Here is a 13,834-nt window from a genome sequence, read left to right on the forward strand (position 1 = left end):
GGTTCAACAACAGAATGAAGGAATGAGTGGGTGGGGTTTTGGTGGGAGACTGTACTCTGGGGCTGCTGGGAAATGTCTCTCATTTGAATATTGTAGCAGTGGATGGCCTTCTTCCTGGCAGCGGGACATGTGACTCTCTGGCAGCAAGATGGAGCTGAACATGGAGCAGCGAGCGGAAAATGGGCTGTGTGTTGCCGTTTTTGTTTTTCCATAGCCAAACCACGCACCCACTTCTAGGTGGTCTCCCTGGGCCAAATGAGGGCTGTGCCCATGGTGGTAGGTCAGGAGGAAGCCCTTGCCCAGTATACTCTGGCTTTTCATCAGAATGTAAAAGTCTTTCGCCTTTTATTAAAGATTTCCGTGGAGAGAAGCAAAACTGAGTTTTGTGGCAATTTTTGCACGCTCCAGCTTGCTGGGACTTCATTAAATGGGTTCAACAACAGAATGAAGGAATGAGTGGGTGGGGTTTTGGTGGGAGACTGTACTCTGGGGCTGCTGGGAAATGTCTCTCATTTGAATATTGTAGCAGTGGATGGCCTTCTTCCAGGCAACGGGACATGTGACTCTCTGGCAGCACGATGGAGCTGAACACGGAGCAGCCTGCGGAAAATGGGCTGTGTGTTGCCATTTTTGTTTTTCCATAGCCAAACCACGCACCCACTTCTAGGTGGTCTCCCTGGGCCAAATTAGGGCTGTGCCCATGGTGGTAGGTCAGGAGGAAGCCCTTGCCCAGTATACTCTGGCTTCTCTTCAGAACGTAAAAATCTTTCGCCTTTTACTAAAGATTTCCGTGGAGAGAAGCAAACCTGAGTTTTGTGGCAATTTTTGCATGCTCCTGCTTGCTGGGGCTTCCTTAAATGGGTTCAACAACAGAATGAAGGAATGAGTGGGTGGGGTTTTGGTGGGAGACTGTCCTCTGGGGCTGCTGGGATCTGTCTCTCATTTGAATATTGTAGCAGTGGATGGCCTTCTTCTAGGCAGCGGGACATGTGATTCTCTGGCAGCACGATGGAGCTGAACACGGAGCAGCCTGCGGAAAATGGGCTGTGTTGCTGTTTTTGTTTTTCCATAGCCAAACCACGCACCCACTTCTAGGTGGTCTCCCTGGGCCAAATGAGGGCTGTGACCATGGTGGTAGGTCAGGAGCAAGCCCTTGCCCAGTATCCTCTGGCTTCTTTTCAGAACGTAAAAATCTTTCGCCTTTTACTAAAGATTTCTGTGGAGAGAAGCAAAACTGAGTTTTGTGGCAATTTTTGCATGCTCCAGCTTGCTGGGGCTTCCTTAAATGGGTTCAACAACAGAATGAAAGAATGAGTGGGTGGGGTTTTGGTGGGAGCCTGTACTCTGGGGCTGATGGGAAATGCTTCTCATTTGAATATTGTAGCAGTGGATGGCCTTCTTCCAGGCAGCGGGACATGTGACTCTCTGACAGCAGGATGGAGCTTAACACAGAGCAGCCTGCGGAAAATGGGCTGTGTGTTGCCGTTTTTGTTTTTCCATAGCCAAACCACGTACCCACTTCTAGGTGGTCTCCCTGGGCCAAATAAGGGCTGCGGCTATGGTGGTAGGTCAGGAGGAAGCCCTTGAGCCGTATACTCTGGCTTTTCTACAGAACGTAAAAATCTTTTGCCTTTTACTAAAGATTTCTGTGGAGAGAAGCAAAACTGAGTTTTGTGCCAATTTTTGCATGCTCCAGCTAGCTGGGGCTTCCTTAAATGTGTTTAACAACAGAATGAAGGAATGAGTGGGTGGGGTTTTGGTGGGAGACTGTACTCTGGGGCTGCTGGGAAATGTTTCTCATTTGAATATAGTAGCCGTGGATGGCCTTTTTTCAGTCAGCGGGACATGTGACTCTCTGGCAGCACGATGGAGCTGAACACGGAGCAGCCTGTGGAAAATGGGCTGTGTGTTGCCATTTTTGTTTTTCCATAGCCAAACCACGCACCCACTTCTAGGTGGTCTCCCTGGGCCAAATGAGGGCTGTGCACATGGTGGTAGGTCAGGAGGAAGCCCTTGACCAGTATACTCTGGCTTTTCTTCAGAACGTAAAAATCTTTCGCTTTTTACTAAAGATTTCCGTGGATAGAAGCAAAACTGAGTTTTGTGGCAATTTTTGCACACTCCAGCTTGCTGGGGCTACCTTAAATGGGTTCAACAACAGAATGAAGGAATGAGTGGGTGGGGTTTTGGTGGGAGACTGTACTCTGGGGCTGATGGGAGATGCCTCTCATTTGAATATTGTAGCAGTGGATGGCCTTCTTCCAGGCAGTGGGACATGTGACTTTCTGGCAGCAGGATGGAGCTGAACACGGAACAGCCTGCGGAAAATGGGCTGTGTGTTTCCGTTTTTGTTTTTCCATAGCCAAACCACGCACCCACTTCTAGGTGGTCTCCCTGGGCCAAATGAGGGCTGTGCCCATGGTGTTAGGTCAGGAGGAAGCACTTGCCCAGTATACTCTGGCTTCTCTTCAGAACGTAAAAATCTTTCGCCTTTTACTAAAGATTTCCGTGGAGAGAAGCAAAACTGAGTTTTGTGGCAATTTTTGCACGCTCCAGCTTGCTGGGGTTTCCTTAAATGGGTTCAACAACAGAATGAAGGAATGAGTGGGAGGGGTTTTGGTGGGAGACTGTACTCTGGGGCTGCTGGGAAATGTCTCTCATTTGAATATTGTAGCAGTGGATGGCGTTCTTCCAGGCAGCTGGACAGGTGATTTTCTGGCAGCAAGATGGAGCTGAACACGGAGCAGCCTGCGGAAAATGGGCTGTGTGTTGCCGTTTTTGTTTTTCCATAGCCAAACCACGCACCCTCTTCTAGGTGGTCTCCCTGGGCCAAATAAGGGCTGTGCCCATGGTGGTAGGTCAGGAGGAAGCCCTTGCCCAGTATACACTTGCTTCTCTTCAGAACGTAAAAATCTTTCGCCTTTTACTAAAGATTTCCGTGGAGAGAAACAAAACTGAGTTTTGTGGCAATTTTTGCACGCTCCAGCTTGCTGGGGCTTCCTTAAATGGGTTCAACAACAGAATGAAGGAATGAGTGGGTGGATTTTGGTGGGAAACTGAACTATGGGGCTGCTGGGAAATGTCTTTCATTTGAATATTGTAGCTCTGGATGGCCTTCTTCCAGGCAGCGGGACATGTGACTCTCTGGCAGCACGATGGAGCTGAACACGGAGCAGCCTGTGAAAAATGGGCTGTGTGTTGCTGTTTTTGTTTTTCCATAGCAAAACCACGCACCCACTTCTAGGTGGTCTCCCTGGGCCTAATGAGGGTTGCGGCCATGTTGGTAGGTCTGGAGGAAGCCTTTGCCCAGTATGCTCTGGCTTTTCTTCAGAACGTAAAAATCTTTTGCCTTTTACTAAAGATTTCCGTGGACAGAAGCAAAACTGAGTTTTCTGGCAATTTTTGCACGCTCCAGCTTGCTGGGGCTTCCTTAAATGGGTTCAACAACAGAATGAAGGAATGAGTGGGTGGGGTTTTGGTGGGAGACTGTACTCTGGGGCTGCTGGGAAATGTCTCTCATTTGAATATTGTAGCAGTGGATGGCCTTCTTCCAGGCAACGGGACATGTGACTCTCTGGCAGCACGATGGAGCTGAACACGGAGCAGCCTGCGGAAAATGGGCTGTGTGTTGCCATTTTTGTTTTTCCATAGCCAAACCACGCACCCACTTCTAGGTGGTCTCCCTGGGCCAAATGAGGGCTGTGCCCATGGTGGTAGGTCAGGAGGAAGCCCTTGCCCAGTATACTCTGGCTTTTCTTCTGAACGTAAAAATCTTTCGCCTTTTACTAAAGATTTCCGTGGAGAGAAGCAATACTGAGTTTTGTGGCAATTTTTGCACGCTCCAGCTTGCTGGCGCTATGGGTTCAACAACAGAATGAAAGAATGAGTGGGTGGGGTTTTGGTGGGAGACTGTCCTCTGGGGCTTATGGGAAATGCCGCTCATTTGAATATTGTAGCAGTGGATGGCCTTCTTCCAGGCAGCGGGACATGTGACTCTCTGGCAGCAGAATGGAGCTGAACACGGAGCAGCCTGCGGAAAATGGGCTGTGTGTTGCCGTTTTTGTTTTTCCATAGTCAAACCATGCACCCACTTCTAGGTGGTCTCCCTGGGCCAAATGAGGGCTGTGCCCATGGTGGTAGGTCAGGAGGAAGCCCTTACCCAGTATACTCTGGTTTCTCTTCAGAACGTAAAAATCTTTCGCCTTTTACTAAAGATTTCCGTGGAGAGAAGCAAAACTGAGTTTTGTGGCAATTTTTGCACACCCCAGCTTGCTGTGGCTTCCTTAAATGGGTTCAACAACAGAATGAAGGAATGAGTGGGTGGGTGGGGTTTTGTTGGGAGACTGTACTCTGGGGCTGCTGGGAAATGTCTCTCATTTGAAAATTGTAGCAGTGGATGGCCTTCTTCCAGGCAGCGGGACATGTGACTCTCTGGCAGCACGATGGAGCTGAACACGGAACAGCCTGCGGAAAATGGGCTGTGTTTTGCCTTTTTTGTTTTTCCATAGCCAAACCATGCACCCACTTCTAGGTGGTCTCCCTGGGCCAAATGAGGGCTGGGCCCATGGTGGTAGGTCAGGAGGAAGCTCTTGCTCTGTATACTCTGGCTTCTCTTCAGAACGTAAAAATCTTTCGCCTTTTACTAAAGATTTCCGTGGAGAGAAGCAAAACTGAGTTTTGTGGCAATTTTTGCACGCTCCAGCTTGCTGGGGCTTCCTTAAATGGGTTCAACAACAGAATGAAGTAATGAGTGGGTGGGGTTTTGGTGGGAGACTGTACTCTGGGGCTGATGGGAAATGCCTCTCATTTGAATATTGTAGCAGTGGATGGCCTGCTTCCAGGCAGCGGAACATGTGACTCTCTGGCAGCACGATGGAGCTGAACACGGAGCAGCCTGCGGAAAATGGGCTGTGTGTTGCCGTTTTTGTTTTTCCATAGCCAAACCACGCACCCACTTCTAGGTGGTCTCCCTGGGCCAAATGAGGGCTGTGCCCATGGTGGTAGGTCAGTAGGAAGCCCTTACCCAGTATACTCTGGCTTTTCTTCAGAACGTAAAAATCTTTCGCCTTTTACTAAAGATTTCCGTGGAGAGAAGCAAAACTGATTTTTGTGGCAATTTTTGCACGCTCCAGCTTGCTGGCGCTATGGGTTCAACAACAGAATGAAGGAATGAGTGGGTGGGGTTTTGGTGGGAGACTGTACTCTGGGGCTGCTGGGAAATGTCTCTCATTTGAATTTTGTAGCAGTGGATGGCCTTCTTCCAGGCAGCGGGACATGTGACTCTCTGGCAGCAGGATGGAGCTGAACACGGAGCAGCCTGCGGAAAATGGGCTGTGTGTTGCCGTTTTTGTTTTTCCATAGCCAAACCACGCACCCACTTCTAGGTGGTCTCCCTGGGCCAAATGAGGGCTGTGGCCGTGGTGGTAGGTCAGGAGGAAGCCCTTGCGCAGTATACTCTGGCTTTTCTTCAGAACGTAAAAATCTTTCGCCTTTTACTAAAGATTTCCGTGGAGAGAAGCAAAACTGAGTTTTGTGGCAATTTTTGCACGCTCCAGCTTGCTGGGGCTTCCTTAAATGGGTTCAACAACAAAATGAAGGAATGAGTGGGTGGGGTTTTGGTGGGAGACTGTACTCTGGGGCTGCTGGGAAATGTATATCATTTGAATAATGTAGCAGTGGATGGCCTTCTTCCAGGCAGAGGAACATGTGACTCTCTGGCAGCACGATGGAGCTGAACACGGAGCAGCCTGTGGAAAATGGGCTGTGTGTTGCCGTTTTTGTTTTTCCATAGCCAAACCACGCACCCACTTCTAGGTGGTCTCCCTGGGCCAAATGAGGGCTGTGCCCATGGTGGTAGGTCAGTAGGAAGCCCTTGCCCAATATACTCTGGCTTTTCTTCAGAACGTAAAAATCTTTCGCCTTTTACTAAAGATTTCCGTGGAGAGAAGCAAAACTGAGTTTTGTGGCAATTTTTGCGCGCACCAGCTTGCTGGCGCTATGGGTTCAACAACAGAATGAAGGAATGAGTGGGTGGGGTTTTGGTGGGAGACTGTACTCTGGGGCTTATGGGAAATGCCTCTCATTTGAATATTGTAGCAGTGGATGGCCTTCTTCCAGGCAGCGGGACATGTGACTCTCTGGCAGCAGGATGGAGCTGAACACGGAGCAGCCTGCGGAAAATGGGCTGTGTGTTGCCGTTTTTGTTTTTCCATAGTCAAACCATGCACCCACTTCTAGGTGGTCTCCCTGGGCCAAATGAGGGCTGTGCCCATGGTGGTAGGTCAGGAGGAAGCCCTTGTCCAGTATACTCTGGCTTCTCTTCAGAGCGTAAAAATCTTTCGCCTTTTACTAAAGATTTCCGTGGAGAGAAGCAATACTGAGTTTTGTGGCAATTTCTCCGTGCTCTAGCTTGTAGTGGCTTCCTTAAATGGGTTCTACAACAGAATGAAGGAATGAGTGGGTAGGGTTTTGGTGGGAGACTGTACTCTGGGGCTGCTGGGAAATGTCTCTCATTTGAATATTGTAGCAGTGGATGGAGTTCTTCCAGGCAGCGGGACAGGTGACGATCTGGCAGCAAGATGGAGCTGAACACGGAGCAGCCTGCGGAAAATGGGCTGTGTGTTGCCGTTTTTGTTTTTCCATAGCCAAACCACGCACCCACTTCTAGGTGGTCTCCCTGGGCCAAATGAGGGCTGTGCCCATGGTGGTAGGTCAGGAGGAAGCCCTTGCCCAGTATACTCTGGCTTCTCTTCAGAACGTAAAAATCTTTCGCTTTTTACTAAAGGTTTCCGTGGAGAGAAGCAATACTGAGTTTTGTAGCAATTTTTGCACGCTCCAGCTTGCTGGGGCTTCCTTAAATGGGTTCAACAACAGAATGAAGGAATGAGTGGGTGGGGTTTTGGTGGGAGACTGTACTCTGGGGCTGCTGGGAAATGTCTCTCATTTGAATATTGTAGCAGTGGATGGCGTTCTTCCAGACAGCGGGACAGGTGACAATCTGGCAGCAAGATGGAGCTGAACACGGAGCAGCCTGCGGAAAATGGGCTGTGTGTTGCCGTTTTTGTTTTTCCATAGCCAAACCACGCACCCACTTCTAGGTGGTCTCCCTGGGCCAAATGAGGGCTGTGCCCATGGTGGTAGGTCAGGAGGAAGCCCTTGCCCAGTATACTCTGGCTTCTCTTCAGAACGTAAAAATCTTTCGCCTTTTACTAAAGATTTCCGTGGAGAGAAGCAAAACTGAATTTTGTGGCAATTTTTGCACGCTCCAGCTTGCTGGGGCTTCCTTAAATGGGTTCAACAACAGAATGAAGGAATGAGTTGGTGGGGTTTTGGTGGGAGACTGTACTCTGGGGCTGCTGGGAAATGTCTCTCATTTGAATATTGTAGCAGTGGATGGCCTTCTTCCAGGCAGCGGGACATGTGACTCTCTGGCAGCAAGATGGAGCTGAACATGGAGCAGCCTCCGGAAAATGGGCTGTGTGTTGCCGTTTTTGTTTTTCCATAGCCAAACCACGCACCCACTTCTAGGTGGTCTCCCTGGGCCAAATGAGGGCTGTGCCCATGGTGGTAGGTCAGGAGGAAGCCCTTGCCCAGTATACTCTGGCTTTTCTTCATAATGTAAAAAGCTTTCGCCTTTTATTAAAGATTTCCGTGGAGAGAAGCAAAACTGAGTTTTGTGGCAATTTTTGCACGCTCCAGCTTGCTGGGACTTCCTTAAATGGGTTCAACAAAAGAATGAAGGAATGAGTGGGTGGGGTTTTGGTGGGAGACTGTACTCTGGGGCTGCTGGGAAATGTCTCTCATTTGAATATTGTAGCTCTGGATGGCCTTCTTCCAGGCAGCGGGACATGTGACTCTCTGGCAGCACGATGGAGCTGAACACGGAGCAACCTGTGGAAAATGGGCTGTGTGTTGCCGTTTTTGTTTTTCCATAGCAAAACCACGCACCCACTTCTAGGTGGTCTCCCTGGGCCTAATGAGGGTTGCGGCCATGTTGGTAGGTCTGGAGGAAGCCTTTGCCCAGTATACTCTGGCTTTTCTTCAGAACTTAAAAATCTTTTGCCTTTTACTAAAGATTTCGGCGGAGAGAAGCAAAACTGAGTTTTCTGGCAATTTTTGCACGCTCCAGCTTGCTGGGGCTTCCTTAAATGGGTTCAACAACAGAATGAAGGAATGAGTGGGTGGGGTTTTGGTGGGAGACTGTACACTGGGGCTGATGGGAAATGTCTCTCATTTGAATATTGTAGCAGTGGATGGCGTTCTTCGAGGCAGCGGGACATGTGACAATCTGGCAGCAAGATGGAGCTGAACACGGAGCAGCCTGCGGAAAATGGGCTGTGTGTTGCCGTTTTTGTTTTTCCATAGCCAAACCACGCACCCACTTCTAGGTGGTCTCCCTGGGCCAAATGAGGGCTGTGCCCATGGTGGTAGGTCAGGAGGAAGCCCTTGCCCAGTATACTCTGGCTTCTCTTCAGAACGTAAAAATCTTTCGCCTTTTACTAAAGATTTCCGTGGAGAGAAGCAAAACTGAATTTTGTGGCAATTTTTGCACGCTCCAGCTTGCTGGGACTTCATTAAATGGGTTCAACAACAGAATGAAGGAATGAGTGGGTGGGGTTTTGGTGGGAGACTGTACTCTGGGGCTGCTGGGAAATGTCTCTCATTTGAATATTGTAGCAGTGGATGGCCTTCTTCCAGGCAACGGGACATGTGACTCTCTGGCAGCACGATGGAGCTGAACAAGGAGCAGCCTGCGGAAAATGGGCTGTGTTGCTGTTTTTGTTTTTCCATAGCCAAACCACGCACCCACTTCTAGGTGGTCTCCCTGGGCCAAATGAGGGCTGTGCCCATGGTGGTAGGTCAGGAGCAAGCCCTTGCCCAGTATACTCTGGCTTCTCTTCAGAATGTAAAAATCTTTCGCCTTTTACTAAAGATTTCCGTGGAGAGAAGCAAAACTGAGTTTTGTGGCAATTTTTGCACGCACCAGCTTGCTGGGGCTACCTTAAATGGGTTCAACAACAGAATGAAGGAATGAGTGGGTGGGGTTTTGGTGGGAGACTGTACTCTGGGGCTGCTGGGAAATGTCTCTCATTTGAATATTGTAGCAGTGGATGGCGTTCTTCCAGGCAGCGGGACAGGTGACAATCTGGCAGCAAGATGGAGCTGAACACGGAGCAGCCTGCGGAATATGGGCTCTGTGTTGCCGTTTTTGTTTTTCCATAGCCAAACCACGCATCCACTTCTAGGTGGTCTCCCTGGGCCAAATGAGGGCTGTGCCCATGGTGGTAGGTCAGGAGGAAGCCCTTGCCCAGTATACTCTGGCTTCTCTTCAGAACGTAAAAATCTTTCGCTTTTTACTAAAGATTTCCGTGGAGAGAAGCAAAACTGAATTTTGTGGCAATTTTTGCACGCTCCAGCTTGCTGGGGCTTCCTTAAATGGATTCAACAACAGAATGAAGGAATGAGTGGGTGGGGTTTTGGTGGGAGACTGTACTCTGGGGCTGCTGGGAAATGTCTCTCATTTGAATATTGTAGCAGTGGATGGCCTTCTTCCAGGCAGCGGGACATGTGACTCTCTGGCAGCAAGATGGAGCTGAACATGGAGCAGCCTGCGGAAAATGGGCTGTGTGTTGCCGTTTTTGTTTTTCTATAGCCAAACCACGCACCCACTTCTAGGTGGTCTCCCTGGGCCAAATGAGGGCTGTGCCCATGGTGGTAGGTCAGGAGGAAGCCCTTGCCCAGTATACTCTGGCTTCTCTTCAGAATGTAAAAGTCTTTCGCCTTTTATTAAAGATTTCAGTGGAGAGAAGCAAAACTGAGTTTTGTGGCAATTTTTGCACGCTCCAGCTTGCTGGGACTTCCTTAAATGGGTTCAGCAACAGAAAGAAGGAATGAGTGGGTGGGGTTTTGGTGGGAGACTGTACTCTGGGGCTGCTGGGAAATGTCTCTCATTTTAATATTGTAGCTCTGGATGGCCTTCTTCCAGGCAGCGGGACATGTGACTCTCTGGCAGCACGATGGAGCTGAACACGGAGCAGCCTGTGGAAAATGGGCTGTGTGTTGCCGTTTTTGTTTTTACATAGCAAAACCACGCACCCACTTCTAGGTGGTCTCCCTGGGCCTAATGAGGGTTGCGGCCATGTTGGTAGGTCTGGAGGAAGCCTTTGCCCAGTATACTCTGGCTTTTCTTCAAAACGTAAAAAATCTTTTGCCTTTTACTAAAGATTTCCGTGGAGAGAAGCAAAACTGAGTTTTCTGGCATTTTTTGCACGCTCCAGCTTGCTGGGGCTTCCTTAAATGGGTTCAACAACAGAATGAAGGAATGAGTGGGTGGGGTTTTGGTGGGAGACTGTACTCTGGGGCTCCTGGGAAATGTCTCTCATTTGAATATTGTAGCAGTGGATGGCCTTCTTCCAGGCAACGGGACATGTGACTCTCTGGCAGCACGATGGAGCTGAACACGGAGCAGCCTGCGGAAAATGGGCTGTGTGTTGCCATTTTTGTTTTTCCATAGCCAAACCACGCACCCACTTCTAGGTGGTCTCCCTGGGCCAAATGAGGGCTGTGCCCATGGTGGTAGGTCAGGAGGAAGCCCTTGCCCAATATACTCTGGCTTCTCTTCAGAACGTAAAAATCTTTCGCCTTTTAATAAAGATTTCCGTGGAGAGAAGCAAACCTGAGTTTTGTTGAAATTTTTGCATGCTCCAGCTTGCTGGGGCTTCCTTAAATGGGTTCAACAACAGAATGAAGGAATGAGTGGGTGGGGTTTTGGTGGGAGACTGTACTCTGGGGCTGCTGGGATCTGTCTCTCATTTGAATATTGTAGCAGTGGATGGCATTCTTCTAGGCAGCGGGACATGTGACTCTCTGGCAGCACGATGGAGCTGAACACGGAGCAGCCTGCGGAAAATGGGCTGTGTGTTGCTGTTTTTGTTTTTCCATAGCCAAACCACGCACCCACTTCTAGGTGGTCTCCCTGGGCCAAATGAGGGCTGTGCCCCTGGTGGTAGGTCAGGAGCAAGCCCTTGCCTAGCATACTCTGGCTTCTCTTCAGAACGTAAAAATCTTTTGCCTTTTACTAAAGATTTCCGTGAAGAGAAGCAAAACTGAGTTTTGTGGCAATTTTTGCATGCTCCAGCTTCTTGGGGCTTCCTTAAATGGGATCAATGAAAGAATGAGTGGGTGGGGTTTTGGTGGGAGCCTGTACTCTGGGGCTGATGGGAAATGCTTCTCATTTGAATATTGTAGCAGTGGATGGCCTTCTTCCAGGCAGCGGGACATGTGACTCTCTGGCAGCAGGATGGAGCTTAACACAGAGCAGCCTGCGGAAAATGGGCTGTGTGTTGCCGTTTTTGTTTTTCCATAGCCAACCACGCACCCACTTCTAGGTGGTCTCCCTGGGCCAAATGTGGGCTGCGGCCATGGTGGTAGGTCAGGAGGAAGCCCTTGCGCCGTATACTCTGGCTTTTCTACAGAACGTAAAAATCTTTTGCCTTTTACTAAAGATTTCCGTGGAGAGAAGCAAAACTGAGTTTTGTGCCAATTTTTGCACGCTCCAGCTTGCTGGGGCTTCCTTAAATGGGTTTAACAACAGAATGAAGGAATGAGTGGGTGGGGTTTTGGTGGGAGACTGTACTCTGGGGCTGCTGGGAAATGTTTCTCATTTGAATATAGTAGCCGTGGATGGCCTTTTTTCAGTCAGCGGGACACGTGACGCTCTGGCAGCAGGATGGAGCTGAACACGGAGCAGCCTGCGGAAAATGGGCTGTGTGTTGCCGTTTTTGTTTTTAAATCGCCAAACCACGCACCCACTTCTAGGTGGTCTCCCTGGGCCAAATGAGGGCTGCGGCCATGGTGGTAGGTCAGGAGGAAGCCCTTGCGCAGTATACTCTGGCTTTTCTTCAGAACGTAAAAATCTTTCGCCTTTTACTAAAGATTTCCGTGGAGAGAAGCAAAACTGAGTTTTTTGGCAATTTTTGCATGTTCCAGCTTGCTGGGGCTTCCTTAAATGGGTTCAACAACAGAATGAAGGAATGAGTGGGTGGGGTTTTGGTGGGAGACTGTACTCTGGGGCTGCTGGGAAATGTCTCTCATTTGAATATTGTAGCAGTGGATGGCGTTCTTCCAGGCAGTGGGACAGGTGACAATCTGGCAGCAAGATGGAGCTGAACACGGAGCATCCTGCGGAAAATGGGCTGTGTGTTGCCGTTTTTGTTTTTCCATAGCCAAACCACGCACCCACTTCTAGGTGGTCTCCCTGGGCCAAATGAGGGCTGTGCCCATGGTGGTAGGTCAGGAGGAAGCCCTTGCCCAGTATACTCTGGCTTCTCTTCAGAACTTAAAAATCTTTCGCCTTTTACTAAAGATTTCCGTGGAGAGAAGCAAAACTGAATTTTGTGGCAATTTTTAGAATCATAGAATCGTAGAGTTGGAAGGGACCTCCTGGGCCATCTGGTCCAACCCCCTGCTCAAAGCAGGATTCGCTAAATCATCCCAATCAGATGTCTGTCCAGCCTCTGTTTGAAGACTTCCATTGAAGGAGAACTCACCACTTCTCGTGGCAGCCTGTTCCACTCATTGATCACTCTAACTGTCAAAAAGTTTTTTCTAATATCTAATCTGTGTCTCCTCCCATTCAGTTTCATCCCATTGCTTCTAGTCTTTCCTTGTGCAAATGAGAATAAAGTTGATCCTTCTACAATGTGACAGCCCTTTAGATATTTGTAGACAGCAATTAAGTCTCCTCTCAGTCTTCTCTTTTGCAAACTAAACATTCCCAAATCCTGCAACCTTTCCTCATAAGACAGGGTTTGCAGACCGGTCACCATTCTGGTCGCTCTTTTCTGAACTTGCTCCAGTTTGTTGATGTCTTTTTTAAAATGTGGTGCCCAAAACTGGACACAATATTCCAGATGTGGTCTGACCAAAGAGGAGTAGAGGGAAATAATGACTTCACGTGATCTAGACTGTATGCTTCTGTTAATACATCCTAGAACTGCATTTGCCTTTTTTGCTGCTGCATCACACTGTTGACTCATATTCAGTCTGTGATCTATTAGTATACCCAAGTCTTTTTCACATGTGCTGTCACTTAGCCCTATTCCTCCCATTCTATATATGCTTTTTTCATTTTTATTGCCCAGATGTAGTACTTTGCATTTCTCCCTGTTAAAAACCATTCTGTTAGTTACTGCCCACTTCTCCAGTTTATTTAAATCTTTTTGAATCCTCTCTCTCTCTTCTCTAGAATTAGCTATCCCTCCTAGCTTTGTGTCATCAGCAAATTTAATCAGTTTACCCTCAATTCCTTCATCTAAATCGTTGATAAAGATGTTGAACAATACAGGGCCCAGGACAGAGCCCTGTGGTACCCCACTTGAGACATTCTTCCAACTGGATGTGCAGCCATTTACGACCACTCTTTGGGTCCGATCACTAAGCCAGCTATGAATCCACCTAACAGTTGCCTTGTCCATTCCATACTTAGTCATTTTTTCAATAAGTATTGTATGAGAGACTTTGTCAAATGCTTTGCTGAAGTCAAGATATACTATATCTACAGCATTTCCTTGATCCACCCAATCAGTGATACCGTCATAGAAGGAAATTAAGTTAGTCTGACATGACTTATTAGTTACAAACCCATGCTGACTCTGTTTGATCACTTCATTCTTATCCAGGTATTGACTTACATGTTGTTTAATAATTTGTTCAAAGATCTTTCCTGGTATAGAAGTCAGACTCACTGGCCTATAGTTGCCTGGGTCCACCTTCTTCCCCTTTTTGAAGATAGGAACAACATTTGCTCTTCTCCAGTCTTCTGGCACTTCTCCTG

The 13,834-nt window shown here is 48.5% G+C and overlaps 29 non-coding genes across 29 annotated transcripts; all 29 read left to right on the forward strand.

The window, feature by feature from the left end:
- Positions 1 to 304: 304 nt before the first annotated feature.
- On the forward strand, positions 305 to 420 carry LOC141064659 (U5 spliceosomal RNA). Its single transcript, XR_012225849.1, has one exon. It is a non-coding gene; the product is annotated as a U5 spliceosomal RNA (small nuclear RNA).
- A 314-nt stretch (positions 421 to 734) lies between these two features.
- Positions 735 to 850, forward strand: LOC141064867 (U5 spliceosomal RNA). Its single transcript, XR_012226035.1, has one exon. It is a non-coding gene; the product is annotated as a U5 spliceosomal RNA (small nuclear RNA).
- Positions 851 to 1,162: 312 nt separating this feature from the next.
- LOC141064087 (U5 spliceosomal RNA) lies at positions 1,163 to 1,278 on the forward strand. The gene has a single exon (XR_012225331.1). It is a non-coding gene; the product is annotated as a U5 spliceosomal RNA (small nuclear RNA).
- Positions 1,279 to 1,592: 314 nt separating this feature from the next.
- On the forward strand, positions 1,593 to 1,708 carry LOC141063890 (U5 spliceosomal RNA). The gene has a single exon (XR_012225156.1). It is a non-coding gene; the product is annotated as a U5 spliceosomal RNA (small nuclear RNA).
- A 314-nt stretch (positions 1,709 to 2,022) lies between these two features.
- On the forward strand, positions 2,023 to 2,138 carry LOC141064423 (U5 spliceosomal RNA). The gene has a single exon (XR_012225636.1). It is a non-coding gene; the product is annotated as a U5 spliceosomal RNA (small nuclear RNA).
- Positions 2,139 to 2,452: 314 nt separating this feature from the next.
- LOC141064826 (U5 spliceosomal RNA) lies at positions 2,453 to 2,568 on the forward strand. The gene has a single exon (XR_012225998.1). It is a non-coding gene; the product is annotated as a U5 spliceosomal RNA (small nuclear RNA).
- Positions 2,569 to 2,882: 314 nt separating this feature from the next.
- LOC141064208 (U5 spliceosomal RNA) lies at positions 2,883 to 2,998 on the forward strand. Its single transcript, XR_012225441.1, has one exon. It is a non-coding gene; the product is annotated as a U5 spliceosomal RNA (small nuclear RNA).
- Positions 2,999 to 3,311: 313 nt separating this feature from the next.
- Positions 3,312 to 3,427, forward strand: LOC141063928 (U5 spliceosomal RNA). Its single transcript, XR_012225189.1, has one exon. It is a non-coding gene; the product is annotated as a U5 spliceosomal RNA (small nuclear RNA).
- Positions 3,428 to 3,741: 314 nt separating this feature from the next.
- Positions 3,742 to 3,857, forward strand: LOC141063973 (U5 spliceosomal RNA). The gene has a single exon (XR_012225230.1). It is a non-coding gene; the product is annotated as a U5 spliceosomal RNA (small nuclear RNA).
- Positions 3,858 to 4,164: 307 nt separating this feature from the next.
- On the forward strand, positions 4,165 to 4,280 carry LOC141063742 (U5 spliceosomal RNA). The gene has a single exon (XR_012225023.1). It is a non-coding gene; the product is annotated as a U5 spliceosomal RNA (small nuclear RNA).
- Positions 4,281 to 4,598: 318 nt separating this feature from the next.
- On the forward strand, positions 4,599 to 4,714 carry LOC141065109 (U5 spliceosomal RNA). Its single transcript, XR_012226254.1, has one exon. It is a non-coding gene; the product is annotated as a U5 spliceosomal RNA (small nuclear RNA).
- A 314-nt stretch (positions 4,715 to 5,028) lies between these two features.
- LOC141064046 (U5 spliceosomal RNA) lies at positions 5,029 to 5,144 on the forward strand. The gene has a single exon (XR_012225296.1). It is a non-coding gene; the product is annotated as a U5 spliceosomal RNA (small nuclear RNA).
- Positions 5,145 to 5,451: 307 nt separating this feature from the next.
- Positions 5,452 to 5,567, forward strand: LOC141064891 (U5 spliceosomal RNA). The gene has a single exon (XR_012226056.1). It is a non-coding gene; the product is annotated as a U5 spliceosomal RNA (small nuclear RNA).
- Positions 5,568 to 5,881: 314 nt separating this feature from the next.
- On the forward strand, positions 5,882 to 5,997 carry LOC141063774 (U5 spliceosomal RNA). Its single transcript, XR_012225052.1, has one exon. It is a non-coding gene; the product is annotated as a U5 spliceosomal RNA (small nuclear RNA).
- Positions 5,998 to 6,304: 307 nt separating this feature from the next.
- Positions 6,305 to 6,419, forward strand: LOC141064483 (U5 spliceosomal RNA). Its single transcript, XR_012225690.1, has one exon. It is a non-coding gene; the product is annotated as a U5 spliceosomal RNA (small nuclear RNA).
- A 315-nt stretch (positions 6,420 to 6,734) lies between these two features.
- On the forward strand, positions 6,735 to 6,850 carry LOC141063635 (U5 spliceosomal RNA). The gene has a single exon (XR_012224927.1). It is a non-coding gene; the product is annotated as a U5 spliceosomal RNA (small nuclear RNA).
- Positions 6,851 to 7,164: 314 nt separating this feature from the next.
- On the forward strand, positions 7,165 to 7,280 carry LOC141065120 (U5 spliceosomal RNA). Its single transcript, XR_012226264.1, has one exon. It is a non-coding gene; the product is annotated as a U5 spliceosomal RNA (small nuclear RNA).
- Positions 7,281 to 7,594: 314 nt separating this feature from the next.
- LOC141064626 (U5 spliceosomal RNA) lies at positions 7,595 to 7,710 on the forward strand. Its single transcript, XR_012225819.1, has one exon. It is a non-coding gene; the product is annotated as a U5 spliceosomal RNA (small nuclear RNA).
- Positions 7,711 to 8,024: 314 nt separating this feature from the next.
- On the forward strand, positions 8,025 to 8,140 carry LOC141064578 (U5 spliceosomal RNA). The gene has a single exon (XR_012225777.1). It is a non-coding gene; the product is annotated as a U5 spliceosomal RNA (small nuclear RNA).
- A 314-nt stretch (positions 8,141 to 8,454) lies between these two features.
- On the forward strand, positions 8,455 to 8,570 carry LOC141063781 (U5 spliceosomal RNA). The gene has a single exon (XR_012225059.1). It is a non-coding gene; the product is annotated as a U5 spliceosomal RNA (small nuclear RNA).
- A 312-nt stretch (positions 8,571 to 8,882) lies between these two features.
- On the forward strand, positions 8,883 to 8,998 carry LOC141065080 (U5 spliceosomal RNA). Its single transcript, XR_012226226.1, has one exon. It is a non-coding gene; the product is annotated as a U5 spliceosomal RNA (small nuclear RNA).
- Positions 8,999 to 9,312: 314 nt separating this feature from the next.
- LOC141064073 (U5 spliceosomal RNA) lies at positions 9,313 to 9,428 on the forward strand. Its single transcript, XR_012225318.1, has one exon. It is a non-coding gene; the product is annotated as a U5 spliceosomal RNA (small nuclear RNA).
- Positions 9,429 to 9,742: 314 nt separating this feature from the next.
- LOC141064622 (U5 spliceosomal RNA) lies at positions 9,743 to 9,858 on the forward strand. Its single transcript, XR_012225816.1, has one exon. It is a non-coding gene; the product is annotated as a U5 spliceosomal RNA (small nuclear RNA).
- Positions 9,859 to 10,172: 314 nt separating this feature from the next.
- LOC141064081 (U5 spliceosomal RNA) lies at positions 10,173 to 10,289 on the forward strand. Its single transcript, XR_012225326.1, has one exon. It is a non-coding gene; the product is annotated as a U5 spliceosomal RNA (small nuclear RNA).
- A 314-nt stretch (positions 10,290 to 10,603) lies between these two features.
- On the forward strand, positions 10,604 to 10,719 carry LOC141063649 (U5 spliceosomal RNA). The gene has a single exon (XR_012224940.1). It is a non-coding gene; the product is annotated as a U5 spliceosomal RNA (small nuclear RNA).
- A 314-nt stretch (positions 10,720 to 11,033) lies between these two features.
- LOC141064839 (U5 spliceosomal RNA) lies at positions 11,034 to 11,149 on the forward strand. The gene has a single exon (XR_012226009.1). It is a non-coding gene; the product is annotated as a U5 spliceosomal RNA (small nuclear RNA).
- A 305-nt stretch (positions 11,150 to 11,454) lies between these two features.
- On the forward strand, positions 11,455 to 11,570 carry LOC141064945 (U5 spliceosomal RNA). Its single transcript, XR_012226105.1, has one exon. It is a non-coding gene; the product is annotated as a U5 spliceosomal RNA (small nuclear RNA).
- A 314-nt stretch (positions 11,571 to 11,884) lies between these two features.
- Positions 11,885 to 12,000, forward strand: LOC141064881 (U5 spliceosomal RNA). Its single transcript, XR_012226047.1, has one exon. It is a non-coding gene; the product is annotated as a U5 spliceosomal RNA (small nuclear RNA).
- Positions 12,001 to 12,314: 314 nt separating this feature from the next.
- Positions 12,315 to 12,428, forward strand: LOC141064638 (U5 spliceosomal RNA). Its single transcript, XR_012225830.1, has one exon. It is a non-coding gene; the product is annotated as a U5 spliceosomal RNA (small nuclear RNA).
- Positions 12,429 to 13,834: the final 1,406 nt, after the last annotated feature.

This window comes from Dendrobates tinctorius, unplaced genomic scaffold (assembly GCF_039654945.1).
Source record: "Dendrobates tinctorius isolate UK_male_01 unplaced genomic scaffold, ASM3965494v1 ptg000250l, whole genome shotgun sequence".
NCBI classification, from domain to species: Eukaryota; Metazoa; Chordata; class Amphibia; order Anura; family Dendrobatidae; genus Dendrobates; species Dendrobates tinctorius.